The sequence below is a fragment of the Elgaria multicarinata genome, chromosome 8 (assembly GCF_023053635.1).
Source record: "Elgaria multicarinata webbii isolate HBS135686 ecotype San Diego chromosome 8, rElgMul1.1.pri, whole genome shotgun sequence".
NCBI lineage: Eukaryota > Metazoa > Chordata > Lepidosauria > Squamata > Anguidae > Elgaria > Elgaria multicarinata.
In genome coordinates, this window is record NC_086178.1 from 91,283,600 (window position 1) to 91,306,639 (window position 23,040).

Below are 23,040 nucleotides of genomic sequence, written 5' to 3' on the forward strand. Positions count from 1 at the left end.
CGCTCTGCTTTTTATTGCTGCCTGTTGTGTTCTCCTGCTGGTGTTTCTGCGTTGGGGAGAGATGTTTTTAGTCGCGGGCTATTTATTTCTTACGAGCTGTCTCGAACACTTTGGAGAACAGGATGGATAACAGGATGGAGAACAGGATGGTTTTAAACTAACATACACATGACCGTGCTGGCTGGGAGTGATGGGGGTTGTAGTCCAACATACTGTATCTTGGGAGCACCTGGGCAGGGAAGGCTGGGTAAATTAAGAGCTGTATCCTCAAATAAAGGCCCCTGATTGCCATGACACTGACCTTCAGAGATGGCCCAAGACCATTTGCTGCCTGAAAAAAAGCTGAGGATTCTTTACTCTTTGCTATATATTTTAACAGCTCGTGTTATTTCAGATCAGTCCATTTGGTTTTTGTTCTGTGGGGGGTAGCTTTGGTAATCACAATGTACAATTTTATTCATTGCGTAGAAGCATGTTTAATGTCTTATAGGCAGGGCCGGTGCTACCATAGAAGCCACTCAGGCGGCTGCCTAGAGTGCCAAGCTAAGAGGGGCGCCGGGCACAGCACAGCACTCATGCGTGTTGGCTGGGAGCTGGCCTGCTACTACCTGTCATGTCTAGCCCTGCTCCCCCTAGGTTGGAAGAAGATGTTTCAGGTGCTCAATCAGAATCAGATTCTGAAGTAGAGGAGTCGGCGCCAGACACAGGCCAGCCTGTAACAGTGGGGGAGAAAGCTCTCATGGACTCTTCACCAGCTGGGAGTGAACCCTCTCAGAGCTTATCTCATCAAGGGGAAATAATACACAGTCAGTGGGAAGCCAACATTTTTCCGAGGGGGAGAGAGGCTAGCCAATCCTAGAGTACACAACAGACTAAAATGGGTGGAGCTAAAGGAAGGTGAGAGAAAGTCTGCCCGGCTGGTGTCCTGTTAGAAGCTGCCTCAGAACTAGTCTGTCTGAAGTTAACAAGTCTTGGGAAAGGGCTTTCCATTCTTCTTGAAAGGACAATTGTCTCGCTTAGTTTGCATAGTGTTTTGCCTAGGGGAAAGTTCCTACAGATTAGACTCTCTTCAGGTGGGAAGAGATGTTTATTGCTTGAATGAAGCTTTGTGGATTACTTAGCAAGCCTAGTTATTGTCTCCTAAGAAGGCAGGAGGTTTGGAAAAACACCACACTACCTCTTTGCCTTAGGAGGAGGCACTCCTGCAGCATTAGGTGAATTCAAGTGCACCCTCCCTCTCTCCCATGTTTACTGACCTCTTGCCCTGCCTTGAGCCTTGCCTGTCTGGCTGGAAACTGAAAGTAGAGATAGATGGGGCAGGGGCAGATGTTGCTGCTCTCAGGATGATGTCATGACAGGAATCTGGTTGTACCCCTTTGCCTGGATGCCCATGGGCACAGAGGTCTTCCCCACTATGGTGAAAAGCACCGGATTTCTAATTAAATTATAATAATAATTTCTAAATTTGCATCTATACATATAAAATAGCATATACAAAGATTTTGCAAATCACTGCCCTCTTTTGTCCCTCTTTTTGTGATGCATTTTCTCTTCCTTGGTGATTTGTAAGTGGCCACCCAAATGTATGAGATTTTGGGGTCAGAGAAATGCTGATTTGAGGAAAGCTCTTCATCATGTTGTCAGACAACTGTTCAATAATATATGCCCCCCTCCCCTTCAGCTGCCATTCGTCAGCAGCCTGCTCAAAAGGAACTTTAACAAATCAAAGTTTAATGGAAGGATATATGATGGGAGAGCTGTGTGTGTGTGTGTGGGGGGGTTTGGCAATGGGCGTAGGTGCATAGGACAAGCAGTTAATTAAGACACTGGAGGATTCATAAATCTGTGTTCAAGAGATTGGAAGGATTTCCTTACCGCCCAGTTAGTCCATCATTTGTGCAAGTTCTCCTTATGGTGATCTATTTATTGCCTTGAGTATTACTTAGAGCAGTGATGGCCATTGGCCCCAACCAGCATGACCAATGGTCAGGGATGATGAGTGTTGTAGTTTAATAATATGTGGTGGGTCACAGGTTCCCCATCCCTGACTTAGGGTATTAAGAGCTAATCGCATGGTAACTAGAGCTGATGCATGCTGCAGATATCAAATGCTGTTGTTTATCAGTTTATCTGGGTATCTCCATCCTGATACAGATACAGGTGCATGAAGAAGACAGTCAGTGATTTAGAGAACTTGGCAGATGAAGGACTAACACAGTCATTGTGAGTGTGGTTGGAAATCTGGCAGAATATTTGAATTATTCTGGCCTAACATAATAGGTAGATGTTTGATAACCTTTATGAGTGGGTTTTGTTTTTGTTTGTTTGTTGGAGTTTTTTTGAGCCACTACCACAAGATGTAGTGATGGCCACCAATCTGGATGGCTTCAAAAGGGGGTTGGATAAATTCCTGGAGGCAAAGGCTATCAATGGCTATTAGCCCTGATGGCTGCGTGTTATCTCCAGTATTCGAGGCAATAAGCCTGTGTGCACTAGTTGCTGGGGAGCATGGGTGGGAGGGTGCTGTTGCACCATGTCCTGCTTGTTCATCCCTGGCCGATGGCTGGTTGGCCACTGTGTGAACAGAGTGCTGGACTAGAAGGACCCTTGGTCTGATCCAGCAGGGCTCTTCTTACGTTCTTACTCTTTGCAGAAAGAGTGATGAGCATGTTGGAAGTATGGGTGCAACTCAGCTAGCTCTAAAAGGGGGAAAGAATCAAAAGAGAGAGAGAGAGGAAGTTCATGCTTCCTAGACTGTCCTCTAATCTGGGCTGACCTTCCTTCTGGTGCTGGACTGGTACTGTTAGGGCTGCTGACCTCACTTCCTATTTTTGTTCTTCTTATGCTCTTGCCTTTCAGAGAGGAGACACTGTTTGGGTCTCCCGCCATCTTGAATTCGGAAACTTTAATGAGACGGAAATTGGGACCTTTCTATACAACATGTATTCCCCACAATAACTGCAAGCTTCATTGGAACCCAGAGTCTCCAGTGTGATTTATCCAGGATAAAGCATGGGTATTCTTCAGTTAGGATTCCACATGGCTCAGCTCTTGCCAGGTTCTCGCTATTTTGCCAATACAGCCATCTCTATTCTCATGCTCCATGTCCAAATGTCAGCTCTCCTTGTTTGCCTTCCCTGCCTTCATTGACCACTGCTTTTGGCAAGATGGGTATGTTCCCTACAAATTAGTACTAGCATATTCCACAGTATATTGGACTGTGAACAGTCATTTTTTCCCATAATCAAGAAGAAGTTGACCTCTTTGATGGGGAATCATAGTACATTACGATTTGAGATCTTATTATACTGACTATTTTCATGTCCACACTACTAATGGTTCCACATCTGATTAGATGCACATGGCAACATCAGTGTTAAATACATCACTTCTGTTTCATAATTAAACACCTCAAATTTCCCATTTTGTTAGTTTCCGAAGACAAGCACCCTGTCCATGAACCCTGTCCATGGCATGAACACACACACACACACACACACACACCACTTAACATGTGAATAAATTGGACATATGAATGATACCCTGCTTGTAATCTGCAGACTTCATCAGAGGCCCTGTTGTATGTCCCACACAAAAGTGTGGGACATACAACTGGTGGGTACAAGAGACGCTGCCTTTTCTATAGCAACGCCCCAGCTCTGGAACTCTATTTTGTGGGCAATCGGATTGGTTCCACTAATACCAAGTTTTAGATGGACAGTAAAACCTATGATTCGCTTGTGTTAAGGAATGTTTTGTTTCTGCTTTTTTCTGTTGCAATTTTATGATATAATTGCACTGGTGTTTGAAATTGTACATCGCTTTGAGGATCCCGGTGGGCAGAAAAGCCATTTACAAATACTTTTAATAACTAATTCATGACATTGCCACATCTGGTTTGCCTCTTATTAGCGGCCACATTCAGAGCCCGCCTAGCTAGACTCTTGTTCAGACCTTGGCTTTGTAGAGAGGTGGGCATCAAGGCCCCACACTTCTGTGCACGTTTGCCTCCCATTTCCCAAACAGAAAATTATTTCTTCATTTCAGGTATTCATAGAATTGCGATTTCTGCCAGAAAAGTCCTCGAGGCCACAGTATCCTTCTCCATTTCTGTATAGGAGGAGAGAAGCTGTACTTCAGTTATCCTAAGCAGGCCGGGGAAGGAAGGAGGGGGGAGGTGCCAGCAAAAAAAACGAGATGGCTTAATTATGGGCAATGTAATTAAAGTGACTTTGTGATTTCAAAGAATAGCATGTGCGCGTGTGCATATGCATAATTCCAGATGAGGCCATGTGAGTAATCGAGCTAAGAAAAGCCATTTCAAAGCCAGCAGGATTAAGTTAGAGCTTGGGTGGCAAAGGTGCCCGCGTGCTTCCTCCCGGCTTGCCGGCAAAAGCGGTCTGTGCTCTGCCAGGCTCCTCCAGCGACGTGCGGAAAGCTCAGCCAGTGGCAGGTTCATCCAATTCAGTCAGTATTTATAACGTTGCTGCTGTCACACAAAAGGTTTAATTAAAAGCCTTGTTTAGTGTTTTGGATTTAGTGGATTTGTGGCAACCTTTATACTGACTAAAGAGGCAGATAAACAGAGATGAATTATTAACCAGTATTAATTATCCCTGCGCAAGGCTCTGTCTTGTCATGTTGCTTGGCCAAAGTCAATGAGGATTCAGGATCCACTTGAGAGGAATGAGCAAAATGGATGGGGAAGCCAGGTAAATTGGGATTCGACTGTCAGAACAAACGGAGGTGCCCTGCCCCCTGCTCTCCCCAAATGCAATTAACTGAAGATATATTCATAAACTATTTAAAAAAGCTGAAGAGAACAATTATGTGGTCCCTGGGTGAGCATCCCAGGGACCATTAAATAGCTCAGAAAACCGCTTCTGAGGTCGAAGACTCCAACCTCAAAAGGAGCAGGGTGGGGTGGGGTCTCTGTCTCCTGCCCCCTCACAGCCGGCATAGAGAGAACTGCATCAGCTGCCTCTCTGAGGTTGGAAAATCAACCTCGGAGAGTGGGGAAAGGAGTGTTCCGATGGACAGGGAGGGGAGGAGACCAGAGAGGCCAGGATATAATTTATCCTGAACCTCTTTCAGCCTCCTTCCCTTCCCAAGCACCCTCACTAGATGGGTTGAAAAACCCATCCAGTGCAAACAAAGGAGACCAGAGGATGGGGAAGCTTTAGCCCGGCAGGGCTTAGGTATCTCAGAAGACTCCAACTTCGGGGCCTTCTGAGCAGTGAGGGTGCAGTCCATAAGATTGCACCTTAAATAGTTTAAATAGCTGTAGTCCATGATTCCATGTAGTCCATGTAGTCCATGTAGTCCAGAAAAAATACATGATCCTTATGGGAGGTACTCATGCAGGATTAAGCAACTGGGTGGTTGCACCCTTCATCTCTTAAACCGTAGGCATGATAGAAGACAAGATCTCTTTCCTTGGCCTATTGCCATAGTGGTAATAGCCCAAGTTCACTTCTCTAGTCTTATAGGAGTTTGACATTGAAAACACATTCTAGGACATATAGTCTGTTGTAACAGTACTGGAGAATAGTCATAATTTTTTATGTGCTGTCCAAATTGTTTTTTAAGAGAAAGGAAATAAATCACGATGGAAAGCGTACATGAATTTAAATATCTTGCGCATAGGCAGGAACCAAGACCAAGGTTAGGGCTGCAATCCTACTCACACTATGAGTAAGGCCTACTGAACATAATGGAGTTTACTTCCAAGTAAAAATACATAGGTTCAGGCTATAGGACTAGAGTACAGAGAAGAGAGGAAGTAACTAGAGTATTGTTTGATATGAGGTTGCAATAGAAGGCGAAAGTGACAATATATAGAATAAGAGGTATTATTTTGTATACCAGTTATATCACCAAAAAAGGACAAAAGATTTGTATAAAATTTGTATATACTACTTTTTATGACTATATACAAATTTAAGCAAAATTACTAATGCAACACAGCTCACCATAGTGGGGAAGATGACCAAGTGACTTATGTGCCTGCCTGCTCAGCCTGTTGCCCATGGTGCTTTTGATGGGTAACCATTTGGGCTACTGTAATGCGCTCTATGTGGGTTTGCCCTTGACAACTGTTCAGAAACTTCAGCTGGTCCAAATACTGCAGCCAGACTGGGGCCAGTTTCAGGGAGTGTGTGTCTCCTATGTTATAGCACCGTCACTGGCTGTATACAGTGCTGGTTATGACCTATAAAGCCTAATGCTTCTTAAGATCATAAGGACATAAGAAGAGCCCTGCTGGATCCGACCAAGGGTCCCTCTAGTCCAGCACTCTCTTCACACAGTGGCCAACCAGCCGTCGGCCAGAGATGAACAAGCAGGACATGGTGCAACAGCACCCTCCCACCCATGTTCTCCAGCAACTGATGCGTAAAGGCTTGCTGCCTCGGATAACAGAGGTAGCACTTAACCATCAGTGCTAGTAGCCATTAATAGCCTTCTCCTCCAGAATTTTATCCAACCCCCTTTTAAAGCCATCCAAATTGGTGGTCATCACTACATCTTGTGGTAGTGAGTTCCATAGTTTAACTATGCGCTGTGTGAAGAAGTACTTCTGGTTATCTGTCCTGAATCTCCCACCAATCAGCTTCATGGGATGACCCTGGGTTCTAGTATTTTGAGAGAGGGAGAAAAATGTCTCCTTATCCACATTCTCCACTCCATGCATAATTTTGTACCCCTCTACCATGTCTCCCCTTAGGCTCCTTTTTTTCAAGCTAAACAATCCCAGTTGTTGTAATCATCCCTCATAGGGGAGATGCTCCAGCCCCTTAATAATTTTAGTTGCCCTTTCATGCACTTCGGGCCTGCCTGCTTCTTATGATCTCCTGGAGATGCCCTTCTTTCAAGAAAGCTGCCATCAGAAGTGAGTTTGCCTCCTAAACCTTCTCCTCATCTCTCATTCTCTCTTACTGTCAATAATGTTACGCTTACTCCAGTCAAGGAAGCTCGTAGTCTTGGCTTTATATTTGATTCCTCGCTCTCCTTTATTCCTCATATCGAGGCAGTAGCTAAATCCTGTTGTTTTTTCCTGTATAATATTGCCAGGACTCGATCATTTTTGTCTGTCTCTTCTGCCAAGACTCTTGTTCATGCATTGGTTATTTCTCGGTTGGACTACTGCAACCTTCTTCTCACTGGCCTTCCTTCTTCTCACATCAGTCCGTTGGTTTCTGTTCACCACTCTGCTGCTAAGATCATCTTCTTGGCTCGCCGCTCTGACCATGTTACTCCACTTCTGAAATCTCTTCATTGGCTTCCAATTCACTTCAGAATCCAATATAAACTTCTCCTGTTGACCTACAAAGCTTTTCACTGTCTAGCTCCTTCCTATCTCTCCTCTCTCATCTCACACTATTGCCCCGCTCGTGCTCTTCGCTCCTCTGATGCCATGTTTCTCACCTGCCCAAGGGTCTCTACTTCCCTTGCTCGGCTTCATCCATTTTCTTCTGCTGCCCCTTATGCCTGGAACGCTCTTCCAGAACATTTGAGAACTACAAGTTCAATCGCAGCTTTTAAAGCTCAGCTAAAAACTTTTCTTTTTCCTAAAGCTTTTAAAACTTGATTTTGTTCTGACTTTATACTGCTAGTTTTACCCTACCCTGTGCCTGTTTGGTGCATTCTCTTCCCCTCATTGTTTTATTATGGTTTTATTAGAATGTAAGCCTATGCGTCAGGGTCTTGCTATTTACTGTTTTACTCTGTACAGCACCATGTACATTGATGGTGCTATATAAATAAATAAATAAATAAATAAATAAATAATAATGGTGATGTGAGAGAGGGCCTTTTCGGTGGCTGCTCCCCAGCTGTGGAACTCCCTCCCAAGGGAGACTAGGTTCACTCCCTTTCTGCTGTCCTTCCACTAGCAAGCAAAGACTGCTTTACTCAAGAAGGCCTTTGGCCTATACGTGGGTCCGTTGGATTGGATGCCATATTTATTCTGTAATTGTTAAGTTTTTATTGTATTTTAATGTTGTTTTAATCTATTTTAAATTGTTTTTGTAAGTCTTGTTTGAGAGCCATTTTTGGGTAGAAAAGTAGGATATTAATCAAATAAATAAATAAATAAATTAGCAAGCTCCAAGGCCCCTGGGCTCTTCATTCTGACGGTTCTTTATATTTAAAACAGAGTTGGAGTGGACTGCCTTTCAAACAGAGGACACTTTCCTATAGATGGTATATGTCTCCCTCAAAATTAGTAAAAATGTATAGGGGTGGTTTGGGAGACTGTTGGAAATGTGAAGAACAAGAAGGAACTTTATACCATTTGTGGTGGTTATGTAAAAAAGCAAAATCTTTTTGGACTCAGATCCATTTGTCAATGCAAAAAATATTAAAGACAAATCTACAAATGAAACCAGAAACGTTCTTGTTGGGACTTATGAACGATCAACTTAAAGAAAAAGGAGGACTGTTGTTTTTGTATATGACAACTCTGTACAGCACCATGTACATTGATGGTGCTATATAAATAATAATAATAATAATAATAATAATAATAATAATAATAATAATAATAACAACAACAACAGCTGCCAGACTACTATACGTGCAATACTGGAAAAATACACAAGTACCATCAACGGAGGAATGGCTGCTTAAGGCAGCCTTCCTCAACCTGGGGCGCTCCAGATGTGTTGGACTACAACTCCCAGAATGCCCCAGCCAGCTCTGGCTGGGGCATTCTGGGAGATGCAGTCCAACACATCTGGAGCACCCCAGGTTGAGGAAGGCTGCCTTAAGGTTTTGGAACTGGCCAAACTTACGGCATTAGTAAGAGAAAAATCAACAACCTCGTTTGCATTGGATTGGAAACCTCTGATAGAGTATATACAAGAGTTGCAAAAGAATGATGTCTTTGTTTGTGGGTTTTACATATAATCTGTGGTCTTACTACATAATACTGGGCTGGCTAAAGTGGAGTAACTGATAGCCTATATGTCTGACATGAAGACTGCCTCAAATGGAATATGCCCTTATATGTTTTGCATATGTGTTTTGATTAGATTTATTTATTTATTTCATTTATTTATTTATTTCATTTCTATACCGCCCAATAGCCGAAGCTCTTTGGGCAGTTCACAGCTCTCTGGGCGGTTCACAATACATTAGATGTATTGTATTGTTAGTTAAGCGTGTGATGTTCTGTTCCGTTTTCTTTCTTTGCTTGTCTTTCCCCCCCTATTCCTTTGTAGAAAACAATAAAATTGTTAAAATGCAAACAGAGGACACTTTCCAAATAGAGGACTTTTCTCTGCAGAAGAGGACACACGACCACCTTTTGAGTGCAACATCAAACCAGCTCTCCCTCCCTACCCCGCAACCTACTTTTTGTAACATCTTGCCTGATGAAGAGATCTGGTGATCTCAAAAGCTTTTTCTGTGAGTGATCTTTGGATCGGCCTAATAAAAGTATTATACGGATATGAATTTCGGAACTTTATAAATGGGGACACCGTGTCCCAGGCCTGCAATATTTGTACACCAACGGCGCTGAACGCAGCCCATCCGGGTGCCTGGTTGCCTGGCCAGGACTCCGTCTTCCTGAAACTGCTGCCTGTCTGAGACTGCAAAAATGCCGGGGCAGTGATCAAGCACCTGCCAGGCCACAACACGTGTTCGGCTGTGCTTGGCTTGATGGATCACTAGCTGGATAAACCTGCGCTAACGTTTATGTACATGTTGCAATATGCTCTTTTGCCACTAGGGGTCAGGGAACAGCTACTGGAGAATTAGAGGATTTGTGCAGAGTCAGGAGAGAGGGAGAAAGAGAAGTGTTTTTTTTAAAAGAAAGAAAGAAAGAAAAGAAAAGCTGAGGGGTAATATTGACACTTGACAGTCAATATTAGCAAGTCAGCTAGGAATCGGAAGTGAAATTATATCCAGAAAAATTATTGTCTGATGTCATATTCCTTTTTTTACAGTCCATGTGTTAAGATGTACACTTTTGGTGACATGATATATTAGGAAAAGCTCTCAGCAATACTTGTGGAGACAATAAACTTCAGCAACTGAAGGGTCCTAATCATTTTCTCTAGGTAATATCTTGTAAATCCCAGCTCCAAATACTTTTGCTCGGAAACCACAGCGGGATGCAGAGACAGATTTTTTTTAAAAAAAAATATATATATATATATATATATATATATATATATATATATATATATATATAAATATAAATAATTCAGAGATTGTATCAAAGTGGCCTTTTGGAAATATTTCTAGTGAGACAAGTACTTTTTTTTAAAGAAACTTTGTCATTACTGAGCAAACAAAGAACATGTGAATGGGCAAATCTGTCAACTTCATTCTCATCGTGTTTTTCATTCTTCCACTCCAAAGCTCATTCTGCCCTGTTCCGCTTGAGTATTTCTCCCCCCACCCCCGCCGAAATATATACATTTATTATTATTTTATTTATGATTGTATTTTATATCCCGCCTTTTTTCCTCCAAGGAACCCAAGATGATGTACATAATCCTCCTCCTCTCCATTCTATCCCCACAACAACCCTGTGAGGTGGGTTGGGCTGAGAGTCTGTGACTGGCCCAAAGTCACCCAGCAGGTTTCCATGGCTGAGTGGGGACTAGAACCCGGATCTCTCAACATCAAGTCCAACACCTTAGCCACTACACCACACTGGCCCTCCATACATGTGTTTAGGCAAAATTTTCAGAATACATGCATTTCTCAGTTGTCAGCATTTTTTGCACAGATGTACCCATTGACTAAAGTGTGTTTCTGCACATTTTAGAAACGTACATTTTTTCTTCGCACATTTTTTTCAAATGTGCTCATATTTATTACATTTATATCCCGCTTTTTTTCCTCCAAGGAACCCAAGTCGGCGTACATAATTTCCCTCCTCTCCACTTTATCCTCACAACAGCAACCCTGTGAGGTGGGTTGGGCTGACCCAGTGGGTCACCCAGTGGGTTTCCATGGCTGAGTGGGGACTAGAACCTGGATCTCCCTACTCCCAGTGCAACACCTTAGCCACTACACCACATTGGCTCTTATGTTGCCAAAGGTATTTTGTTTTGTTACACAGAACATTTTGCAAACTTGTACTTGGTTCTGGGAATTGCAAATTGAGTCATCTTGCATTAAAATGTGAAGCCAAAAACACCTCTCCTCCTTAATGGGGACATGACCTCTCTCAGCTCCCCAACACATATTCCTTTCCAGGTAGAACATTTGGATTTGATGATTAGCAGAAATTATGCTTGGACAAGCACATGAGAGTGTATGAATGAGAGTAGCCATGTGAGCCCTAGATTCTCTGCCCAGTAGGTAAGAACAGGCTGTGTGATGCTCTAATTTGCTCAGCAGTCAAAAAGCTCCATCACACCAGTGTTATAATCTGTTGTCACAGTGAATTGCATGCAAAGGACTCAGATGACGCTGACCATGTCCTGTTGTGATTGCGGTCTCCCTCCCCCCCAGTGAAGTAGTTTGCCGTGAAGAAAGTCCGGTTCTTCCAGTAATGCGAAAGCATACCGCTCAAACTTCAATGTGTATTTTCATTTTGATGTTCTGTGGGAGTGTTTTCAAGGGGTGGTATTGCTGACGAAAGAAAGGGGCATGCCTTTTCTCCAGCGGGCTGCATAGCTTCTCTCCCCTCTCCTTTCCCTCTCTCCTTTTCAATAAAAGGGAGTTTTAATTGATTAATCAATTAATCTATGGATTAAATTTGCATGTGGGTTATAAGCAGTCCCTCTGGAGCAAGAAGAGGTCCCATTGAACTCTATATCCTTACTCCTGAGTAGGCATTTTCACCTTAAAAGAAATGTGGAAAATGCACCCTCCTTGCCAGCAGCACCCTCATTTTTAAAGAAAAAGAGATCCAAATTGGCACAGTGATAGCTCTTAAGGAGGGCTTTCAGCATGCCAATTTGAATATCAGATTGGATCATCCCTTGATTTTAAGGGATTTTTAAAATGGAAATTAAACAAATGCTTGCATCTCTGTAAGTTTTAAAGATAAAGAGATCCAAATTGGCACAGCGATAACTCTTAAAGAGGGCTATCAGCATACCAAATTTGGAACAGATTGGCTGAGGATACCAATCCTGGGAGGGCTGCAGCGGCGGCTTTTCTTATTCAAGGTTGGGGCGGTGGGCGGTGGCTCTGTTTTGCATCAAGGGGAGGAAGAGAGGCAACCTTGACTCAAGCAGCAAGGAAGCAAGAGCCCCATGTCTCTTTCCGTCCAGGTGGGCACTTTACTGAAGTGGGATTCATTCTCTCTCTCTCTGCCCCACACCTTTTCTTTCTACCTTTCTTTTTACCAGCCCAATCCCAGGCAGTGTTCCGTGCTCCTAACTTGGACTTACTTCCAAGTAAAGATGTGTAGGAGGGCGCTTAATGACTTACAGGGGATATCCACAAAACTACTTAGGGAAGAGAAGTCCTTGTTTCCCCCAAATCTGTTCAGCAACAAGAGAAGCTACTGCCAAGGAAAAAGCAGAGCAACACCCTAGTAGCCCCATGTCCATCACAGTCAGTGCAGGGGTGGGCGGGCAGGGAGTTGTCCAACCACCACCAATCAATAAAGTGTAGGGGGAGGTACGAAGGAGATCCACGGGCGGATGGAATTCGCAGGCACGCAGGGGAGGAGAGGTGTAAAGATGTGTGAACCCTAAAAGCGCACAGGTGTAAGTGATCCGGGCTTCACATGCTATGGAAACAAAGGTGGATAAGACAAGGGAAAAAGTATAGGTGTGATGGAGCTTAAAGTCTCAAAGGCTCTGTCTGCCTGCTGTGAATAGCCAAGCAACAGCATGCTCTGGCTGTTACAGCATATGACTCCTGCAGTGGAGATGGTGTGAGCTGTCTACCTGCTACAGCCATGTTGTGTGCGATGGACCTTCTAGTGAAGATTGTAGCAGGCGCTTAACGTTTCTCCCCATGCTAGGTTTTCACCCCTGGTGTTTGTATCTACATCCTCTTTAGCCAAGGGGGGAGTTGGGGTCCCTAGACCATCCCATAGGAAAAGACATTTGACATCCAAAAAGGAAGAAATGCTTCCTGGTGTTTACTGTCTGCCAGTCCTGCAGAACTAAAAAAAACAGGAACAGTTCAGTCAAGTGTGTCTCACTCACTAGGTGAAGACAGGCACTGTCAATGGGAAGGCGCGTAGTGCTACTGTGCTACAATAAATAAATATAAATTAAACAAATGGCAGCTAGCTGTAACACAGGAAATCCATGATTCGCATTCCGAGTGGTGCCTTCAATGTGGTGGCCCCCCTTCTTTTGGAACTCCCTGACCTTGGACATCAGACAGGTGCCAACATTGTGTTCCTTCCAGCACTTCCTGAAAATAGTCCTATTCCAGGAAGCATTCCTTAATCGACCAGCCATGTTTTTTATTGTTATTTTATTGCTACTCTGTTTTAAAATAAATACATAAATACATAAAATGATTAGGATCACTCACAGGATTCCCCCCACCAAAAAAAAGTTTAATCACAGCTGCAGAGGGGTCCTTCCAAACCTAATTGGGCCCACAGTCCTGGTGGTGGTGGTGGTGGGGAATGGGAAGATAGACGAGGATTAACCTAAGAAGATTTATAAACGGCCTTCTATTATTTGTCCTTATCTTCAAAAAGGGCAAAAAGGAGGAACCTGGTAACTATAGACCAGTCAGTCTGACATCCATCCCTGGGAAAATTCTGGAGCAGATTATAAAGAAGCCAATCTGTAAACACCTTGAAATCAATGCAGTGATTACTAGAAGCCAACATGGATTTGTCAGGAACAAGTCCTGTCAGACTAATTTGATCTCATTTTTTGATCGGGTAACCTCCCTTGTGGACTGTGGGAATGCTGTGGGCGTCATATATTTTGACTTCAGCAAAGCTTTTGACAAAGTACCACATGACATTCTGATTAACAAACTAGCTAAAAGTGGGCTAGATGGAACAACTATTAGGTGGATTCACAGTGGCTACAGAATCGGACTACAAACGAGAAGGATCTTGGAATTGTTGTAGATCACAAGCTGAATATGAGCCAACAGTGCGATATGGCTGCAAGAAAGGCAAATGCTATTTTGGGCTGCATTAATAGAAGTATAGCTTCCAAATCACGTGAGGTACTAGTTCCTCTCTATTCGGCCCTGGTTAGGCCTCATCTAGAGTATTGCGTCCAGTTCTGGGCTCCACAATTCAAGAAGGACGCAGATAAGCTGGAGCGTGTTCAGAGGAGGGCAACCAGGATGATCAGGGGTCTGGAAAAAAAGCCCTATGAAGAGAGACTGAAAGAACTGGGCATGTTTAGCCTGGAGAAGAGAAGATTGAGGGGAGACATGATAGCACTCTTCAAATACTTAAAAGGTTGTCACACAGAGGAGGGCCAGGATCTCTTCTCGATCCTCCCAGAGTGCAGGACACGGAATAACGGGCTCAAGTTAAAGGAAGCCAGATTCCAGCTGGACATCAGGAAAAACTTCCTGACTGTTAGAGCAGTACGACAATGGAATCAGTTACCTAGGGGGGTTGTGGGCTCTCTCACACTAGAGGCCTTCAAGAGGCAGCTGGACAACCATCTGTCAGGGATGCTTTAGGGTGAATTCCTGCATTGAGCAGGGCGTTGGACTCGATGGCCTTGTAGGCCCCTTCCAACTCTGCTATTCTATGATCTATGATTCTATGATTATCATGATGATGATGATGATGATGTATATACCGCCCCATAGCCAAAGCTCCCTGATGAAAATTGCCTCTCCAAAGTTAATCTTAAGGCAAAAAGTACGTAAATGATACTTATGGGGTAAAAGCTTTGGGATGTTTTAATTGGAGAAAACAGCATGGAGGAGGAAGGGTTAAGCCCCATTCTCAGCACTACAGGCTGCTCTAATTGGCCCACCCCGTTCATTTTTGAAAAAGCAAGGCAAAGTTGGGATACTTTAATTAGAGTTCTCCTGCATCAGGTCACGTTGGGCTCTCACAGTTCAGGCTTTCGAGGGTCTGCCCACAAGTACATCCTATTGAGTTGAATGGTACTTACACCCAGACAAGTATGCCTAAAACTTCAGCCTGAGAGGGGGATGAATCGGTCAGGCCTTCCTCAGATCTTCTCCCATCATAACTAACAGAACAAGCGTATTAGAAGTTGTTACACTTAACAATTCACAAACATGCAGATGTTAAACAGGATCTTCATTCTTTATGAGCAAATCTTTCAAGAGTTGAGCATCAGGCTTAGAGTAATAAGTACTGAACATAAAATGTTGGTACATTAGAGTACAGCTTTAATTACATTAAGGACTCTACTGATTTCCAAGGTCCTATCTATACTTATTAGTTTTCAGTCTACTTCGAAAAATTAGAGGAATATATTGTGGTATTTAAATATCATTTTAGGTAAAGTATTTAGCATCAATTTTTGTGAACCACCCAGAGAGCTTTGGCTATTGGGCGGTATAGAAATGCAATAATAAATAAATAATAAAAATAAAGTCATCTTAGGCTGCAGTCCTACACCTGCGTACCGCCCCACTGAACTCAAGAGGGCTGCCTGCCCCAAGCTGATGTGCTCTCCAGAGGAATTAGGCTGCAATTAGGGTGGGAGTTGCAGGGAATGTTGGGAGTTGCAGTCCAATGCATTTGGAGGGTACCAGATTGGGGAAGGCTGCAACAGGGCTTTCTTCTGAGTAGACTTGTATCGGATTGTGCTGTTAGGCGAGGCGGGCTCAAGGTATTTTGTTGCCCCAGGTGAAGTACAATTTGGGCTCCTCCCCAGCACTACCATTATTACTGAACAGCATGAAATGGGCTCATGGGTGAAAAAAAGACAAGTTTCCTGGGACATTCATATTGTCTATTTTTAAGTTCTTTCTTTGACATGGAAGCCATTTTCCATGTCATTGCACTGTAAGGTGCTTTCAATATTTGTTTGGAACAGAGCATCTGCATCCTTGAAAGAAGTGGTCTTCGGCTTGCCCTACCTCAAGATCCACCTCTGATTCCCAGCCTACAACATGGGACCCTTTTCACTTTGTGGCAGTGAGCTGAACCAATCAGATGCTGCTTTGGGGCAGGCCTCTAACCGCTCTCATGCCCTCATTGGCTGCGCACCCACCAAAGGTCATGAGCTGATTGGTGCAGCCCGCTGCCTCTCCCGCTAGGGAAAAATATTGTGATTTTACAGGGTACACAGCTGCCATTTTAAAGCACTTTCCTTTACTGCATGCCAAGTCTTCCCCACCATTATTGCTGTAGCCTCTCCGGGGGTCATTTGGCATCCTGGATCTCTCAGTACCCTAGGCAACTGCCCACTTCACCTCCCTCTAGAAACGGCCCTGCGGTTCGGTAAGCTCCTTTGCCTCAGCCCCAACTGCAATAGAGGGATAATAATAATAATAAATAATAATACAGGAATACTGATAGGGCTGTTGTACTTAAGCATTACCGGGAGAATGTAGGTGAAGTACTTTAAACACTTGAAAAAGCACTTTGCAAATGTGAAATGAGATTATCGTCTCATTTAATCAATGCTTGACAATACACAACAGGGCATAATTACAAAAGATCACATTCTTCAGCTTCATTACTGAGGTGGCCAGTCACACCTTGCTAATGTACATGTATAGATGCAAATTTAGAAATAATTGTTATAATTTCAATAGAACTACAGTTCACCTCCTGGAGAGGGGGAAATTGTGTGCCTGCTCAGCCTGCTGATCAGGTGCTGTTGAGGTGCACTTTCAAGGCCTTTGAGCTCCCTTCTTATAGTTTCTTTTGGTTCTTTACCTTTAAACCTGACTTGGTCTGGGCTGCCCTTCAAAATATAGCTCTGTTCTCTGACAAACATTCAAACAGAGGGCCGTGTTCTGTAAATGAAGGCACGTGGCACCCAGTATTGTTAATACAAGCAGCCAAAGACTGAGAGCAATGATTCGTATGACCCCCCCGCCCCCCAAATTCAAGTAGAAAATGATGAGGTGGTGATGAGGTGGTCCTATTTCCTCATCCCTACAGCGGCCAGGGCAGCAGGTGTGAGAGGCGGGACGGTGGGTGGTTTTGCTGAGCTGTTCGGTCCGGACGATCCATGCATTTACAATTTCCCCCACTGAGAGCAGTTGGTGCAGTGGATGCTAGTGACTCTGATTTTGCTGGGGCTGCGAATCCATTCTGGGTTTCGTTCAGAACCAGCCAGGCCTCTCAAGGAGCTGTCCAAGGTGAGGATACCTAGCCCCTAAAATGGGTTCGGCATTCTCCTCCATATCAGTGACCCTTCCTCCAAAAATTCATATCCTGCTTATAAACCACTCTGAGCATTTAACAGCAAAATCAATAATAAAATACAATAAAATTCCCAAACAGCAACTTGATAATAAAAACAGACAGTGGCAACAGATAAAACAAAGACATCAGATAAAACATACACATCTGATACTGGGGCGAGCAACTTGTGGCCCTTTAGATGCTCTTGGTCTGCAGCTCTCATCATCCCAAGCCAGCACAGCCAATGATGAGGCATGATGGGAGATGCAGTCTAGCAACGTCTGGAGAAATACAAGTTGCCTGCCCCTGTGATAAAACAAATGCCTGCTTAAAAACGAAGATCTTTGCCATGTGGCAAAACACTGTTCAAGAGAGTGCCAAGACTTCCAAGGCAAAGAATCCCACAATTTAGGTGCCATCACAGAAAAGGCCCTTTCTCTTACCCTCATCCACTACAGTTGGGACACGGAAAGGGGCCTCTCTGCCAGCTCTTAGGGTTTGGGCAAGCTGGCATGGGAAGAAGCCATTTAGGGCTTTAAAGATTATCTCGCCAACACTTTGAAATTGTGCCCAGAAACAAATTGACAACCAGTGCAACCCTTGCATGACAGGTATCATATCATCTGGTAAGCGAGTGCCTATCAGCATTTGCACTGCTGCATTCTGAACCAATTGCAATTCCTGGAGACTCTTCAAAAGTAGCCCCATGTAGAGCTCATTGCAGTGGACCAACTTAGATGTAACTGACGCAGGATCTACACTACTGCTTTATAACGGTTTATAACAGTTTTGACAACTGTTTGGGCCCAGGACATATTGTCAAACTGTTTTCAAAGTGTTATAAGTGTCACCAGAGGCAGAACTGACCTTGTCAGGTGAAGACAGAGGGCTCCTTTTCATGAGCTATTCATAGCATGCTTGTGACTGGCCACTCACGGAAGTTTCTTGGTTGATTACATGATGCGGCAATCCTCCAGTGCCTCTCTTGCTCTTCCTGTAGTTTAATTGAAAACAGAAAAAGTAGTAACGCGAAGACCCCCTTCCTGTTTCACCATGAAAAGAGGAAACACGCTATAAAAAGAGACAGAAGACAGCACTGTCTTGTGGCTGTATAAATGAAACCTATAGAACTCTTGGTTAAAGGGGGAAAAGGTGAGGGGAAAAGGAAGTGTGTGTAAAGGGAGCACTTCATGATTGTGGGATAAAAACAAAAGCCAGAAAGTTGTGGTAAAGCTGCAGGATTTTCCCCGGTGTAGAAGAGCATACAGTTGGCACATCATCCTAAACTGGGTGAAGGCATTCCTGGCTACAGCCACCACTTCAGCACCATGTAAGGTATTTGGATGAACCCCAGACATAACAGACTTTTCTTTAACCAGCTTTTTGTGATATTTGAAGGGAGGCTCGAATAGAATTGGAGAAAGGTGTCCCCTGAGTAATCAAGCAAATACAAAATAAAATCTGGAATCCATATGGATTTACTGAGTGGTTTACTGCTCTGCTGAACTGATGACTTTTAAAGTGCAGGTGATGCATATCTTATTAAAAACCTATTTTAAGGTATTTTAGGGCTGGGAGGATGTATTGGTCCCAGCATTTTCTGAACCTCACTTACGTTTTTCCCAGAAGACTCAGCCTGCAATCCTATACACACACTTACCTGGAATTGAGCTCCATTGAAAACCACGAGACTTCCTTCTGAGTAGACTTCTATAGGCCTGCACTGTTAAAAATGGCTCAATACTTTCACAAAACTCTGTGACCGTCAATGACAGTTCAGACGCTTTGTTGAAAACCGTCAGAACAAAAGACAGTATTTCTTGGTGTTTTCATATTTCCTGGAAAAGAAAAAGAGATGGTTATGCATCGTGGCAGAAGCGAAATCCAGAGGTCACCCAGACTTCACAGAGAGGCAAGCATATGGTAGCAAATGTAAGGGAAGGATTCAGAAGGATGAAGGAGGTTGGGTGAAGGTAACCCTGCCAAACGGGTTGTTATTTCGTCCATTCCAAAGGACCACATGCAGGTGATGCCTTTATTGTCTCTGTCTGGGCTTTGAAAGCCTAGTAGGAAAATCTCTCCCATAATGCTAGAACATGGGGTCATCCGATGAAGCTGATTGGTGGGAAATTCCAGACAGATAAAAGGAAGGACTTCTTCACACAGTGCATGGTCGAACTATGGAATTCATTACCATAAGATGTAGTGATGGCGCCCAGTTTGGATGGCTTTAAAAGGGGGTTAGACAAATTCCTGAAGGAGAAGGCTATCAATGGCTACTAAATGGCTATGTGCCACCTCCAGTATCAGAGGAGCTAAGCCTATAGACACGAGTTGCTGAGGTACATGGGGGGGGGAAGGGTGCTGTTGCACTCATGTCCTACTTGTGTGTCCCTGGTTGACCACTGTGTGAACAGAATGCTGGACCGGATGGACCCTTGGCCTGGTCCAGCATGGCCCTTCTTATGATCAAATTCCTTCAATAGGCTTAGGCCAGTCTTCTCCAACCTCATGCCCTCCAGAGATGGGTTGGACTACAACTTCCAGCATCCTCCAGCCTGCATGCTGCTGGCAGGGTGGGAAGAGCAATGGAGGACATTTTCACCTCTCTGTCCTCTTAGCTTCTCTATAAAGGGCATGCAGGTGGGTGGGTGTGGCTGGAGAGGCCATATGTTTCCGTGTATCCTGGCCTCTCCTGCCCCTTTCTGGAACGCCCCTTTCTGACTTCTCTGAGGTCACCATGAGAAGCAGCCAGCACGGTTCTTTCTGCAGTGGCTGCAAGGGGGTTGGGAGAGAAATCAGAGACCAGAATCCACCCCTCTGAGGTTGTAGCAGTGTTTACGGGACCCTGAAGAATCCTATGGTCCCTGGGATGCTCTTCCAGACCATAGGATTGCTCTTCCCCCATGATTAGTAGTTATTTTTAAATGCCCGTCTCTACCTATAAAGTAGCATATGCAATTTCCATGCAAATCTGTCTCTTTTGTCCTCATATTTTGAAGATGTATCCACTCTGTTTTGGCATAAGTAGCCACCCAACTGAGGGCTGTAGAGCATTCATCAGTCCACACATTTATGGCCAGTTCTCCCGCTATCAAAACTATGCTCTGCAAAACACTTCAGCCTCCAGATTCACAGTATATTATATCAGCCGCATAGTCTCAACCTCTCAGGCGTCTTAGAATATATAAAAGCAGCAATGTCACATACATGTACGAGAGTAGGTTCACACTTGACATAGCACCACAGAAACACTGGCGTTTGACCAGCATTTGATGTGGCAAAAGTAAAGCGTCAAAGGTGAGATGTTAATTTCCCAAACATACAGTTGCCCGGACATGTGCTGGAACTGCAGTAGCTCCCTGGTGCCTGACCCTCATTGGGGAAGTGCATCTCTCCTTCATACTTTATGGCAAATACGTAGTATATTTATCGTGCCATGTAAGAACATAGGAAGAGCCATGCTGGATCAGACCGAGGGTCCATGTAGTCCAGCACTCTGTTAACACAGTGGCCAACCAGCTGTCGACCAGGGACCAACAAAGCATGACATGATGCAACAGCACCCTCCTACCCATGTTCCCCAGCAACTGGTACACACAGGCTTACTGCCTCAGATACTAGAGGTAGCACCTCAAGGTGGCTTCTGTAAAGTCAGAAGCCACCTTGAGGTGCTATCAGCTACTGTTTCATGCTTCCAGTTTATCTTCCCTGATAACACATGATATAGGACAGGGGTTCATGACCTTTTCATTCCCAAAGGGGCTGTGCTTAGGCATGCACAAATGAACACACCCAAGCAAGCTTATACACACAAATGTACATACGTGCATGCACACGCATATACACAACATATGTGAGCATCCCCTATCTGTACGAGGATCTCTTGGGGGTATACAGACAGTGGTAGGGTCAGGGGTCTGCAGTAAAGGCCTTTTGTTTAGGCAAAACATCATAAAATGATGCACTTTAAATGGGACAATTTTCAGAAGAGCTCCCCATGAAGTCTCCTGGATGCTTGTGAACCGCTGGGAGATTCTATTATATTCAGCAGAATATAAATATTACAAATAGATAAATAAAAATCCAGGGCTAGAGCTGCAATTCAGGGAACACTGCATGTTTTAATATCAATAAGATTAATAGTCTTTGGGCTGGGTTTTCAGCCGATCGGAATTGCCCAAGGAAAAGTGTCCTACATTGAGAAATCCTCCCAATCTCCCAAGTGCCTTGACCTGAAAACCATCTCTCCTATCCCTTGCACAATTTTCATATTTTATTTTCCATCAGGGAAGCAAATGTGCTGGAAAGCCTCACCTGAAACCACATCCTTCTCCACGTCTCTTTTTGCTCTTTCATTCGAGTGCCTCACAATAAGGCCAAACTTAATTCCAGCCATGCATCTTCACGGTGCCCCTCTAGAGCAGGGGGTCAGAAATGTCTGCTGGTGCTGAGGCTGCCTGCTGCCATTGTTGCTGGTGCTGAAGGTGAGTTGCAAGGCTGCACAGTTCCATCACCGTCTTTGCACAGGGGCTACCTGACTTGATTGGATCTCTATTATTAGTATCTAAGATGCCATTACAGTTCCTCTCTCCACTTCCTTTGCTAATTAATCAAACTCTCCTAGTGACATCGCTTGACCATTAAATAATTTTCATTAGCGCCATGAGGCCAGCAGTGCGGATGGGTTCATCCATCTTCATTAACTCTCTGATTCCAGAACCAGAGAGGGGCTGATGGACCAACCGTTGTGTCAATTTTTCACTAGGGCACCTCCCCATGTTCTGTCGCCAATGAATGACGCGACTTTTCAAAGTAACTATTCCCCACAACCTTTTTATCCCAATCTCCCTTTCCATCAAATCCTTGAAATGCCTGAGTGGGGTAGCTGGTTAGTTTAAGGTTGGGCTTCTGGTCTTAGAAGAGAAGGAGAAAGTGAGGAAGACAATGGTAATGGCGAATCTTAAAAGGAAGACTATGGGTTAGATCCAGGTGTTGTCATACTTCATGTAGATCCACTGAAATCATCAAGACTTCAGCTAATCAAAAGTCTCACTGATTTCAGTGGATCTGCTCCAAGTATCACTAAACTTGGATCCAATCCTATATGCTTAAGGTTTCCCAACCTGGTGCCCTTCAGATCTTTTGGACTATAATTTCCATTGTCACTGACCATTGGCCATGCTGGATGGGCTTGGTGGGCCTCGTCATCCCAAACATCCCAAAGACCACCAGGTTAGGGAAGGCTGGCTTCAGGTATTTTATGCATTTATGTAGGTTCTTTCTCAAAAGAAAGAAGTGGGAAGCTAATAGTTCTGTCTTCTTCTCTCATCATGTCCCTCTGTCTTTCTGGCTAGATTTCTGTGTATAGCTTCAGGAAAAGAATGGACAATGAACCTTTTATGAGGTGGATAAATAATGTATAGTTTCCCTCATTTTGTAAGTAATCTGAGAATGCCTTCCTAGGTCAAGAAGGAAGATCAATATTCATTGATATCTGAATTACTATTCCCCCAGACTAAAAATTGACTTCTCCACTTGCTTAGCAGAACCCACTTGGGAAATAACCCATAGACCTTCGGGCTCATGTGCAGCATACATGGCCAGTGCAGGGGAGGCGCTGTTGCATTACACACACATGTTGATGTCTTCCTCCCTGAGAAATATGCTCTCATCTTGAGGAAGGCAGAAATAATTCCCCTCAACCCCTGAATTTTTACAGTTCACTGATGGCCGCGCTCTCTTTTCAACCAAGTAATATTTGCTGTGTCGAGATGTCCCCAGAG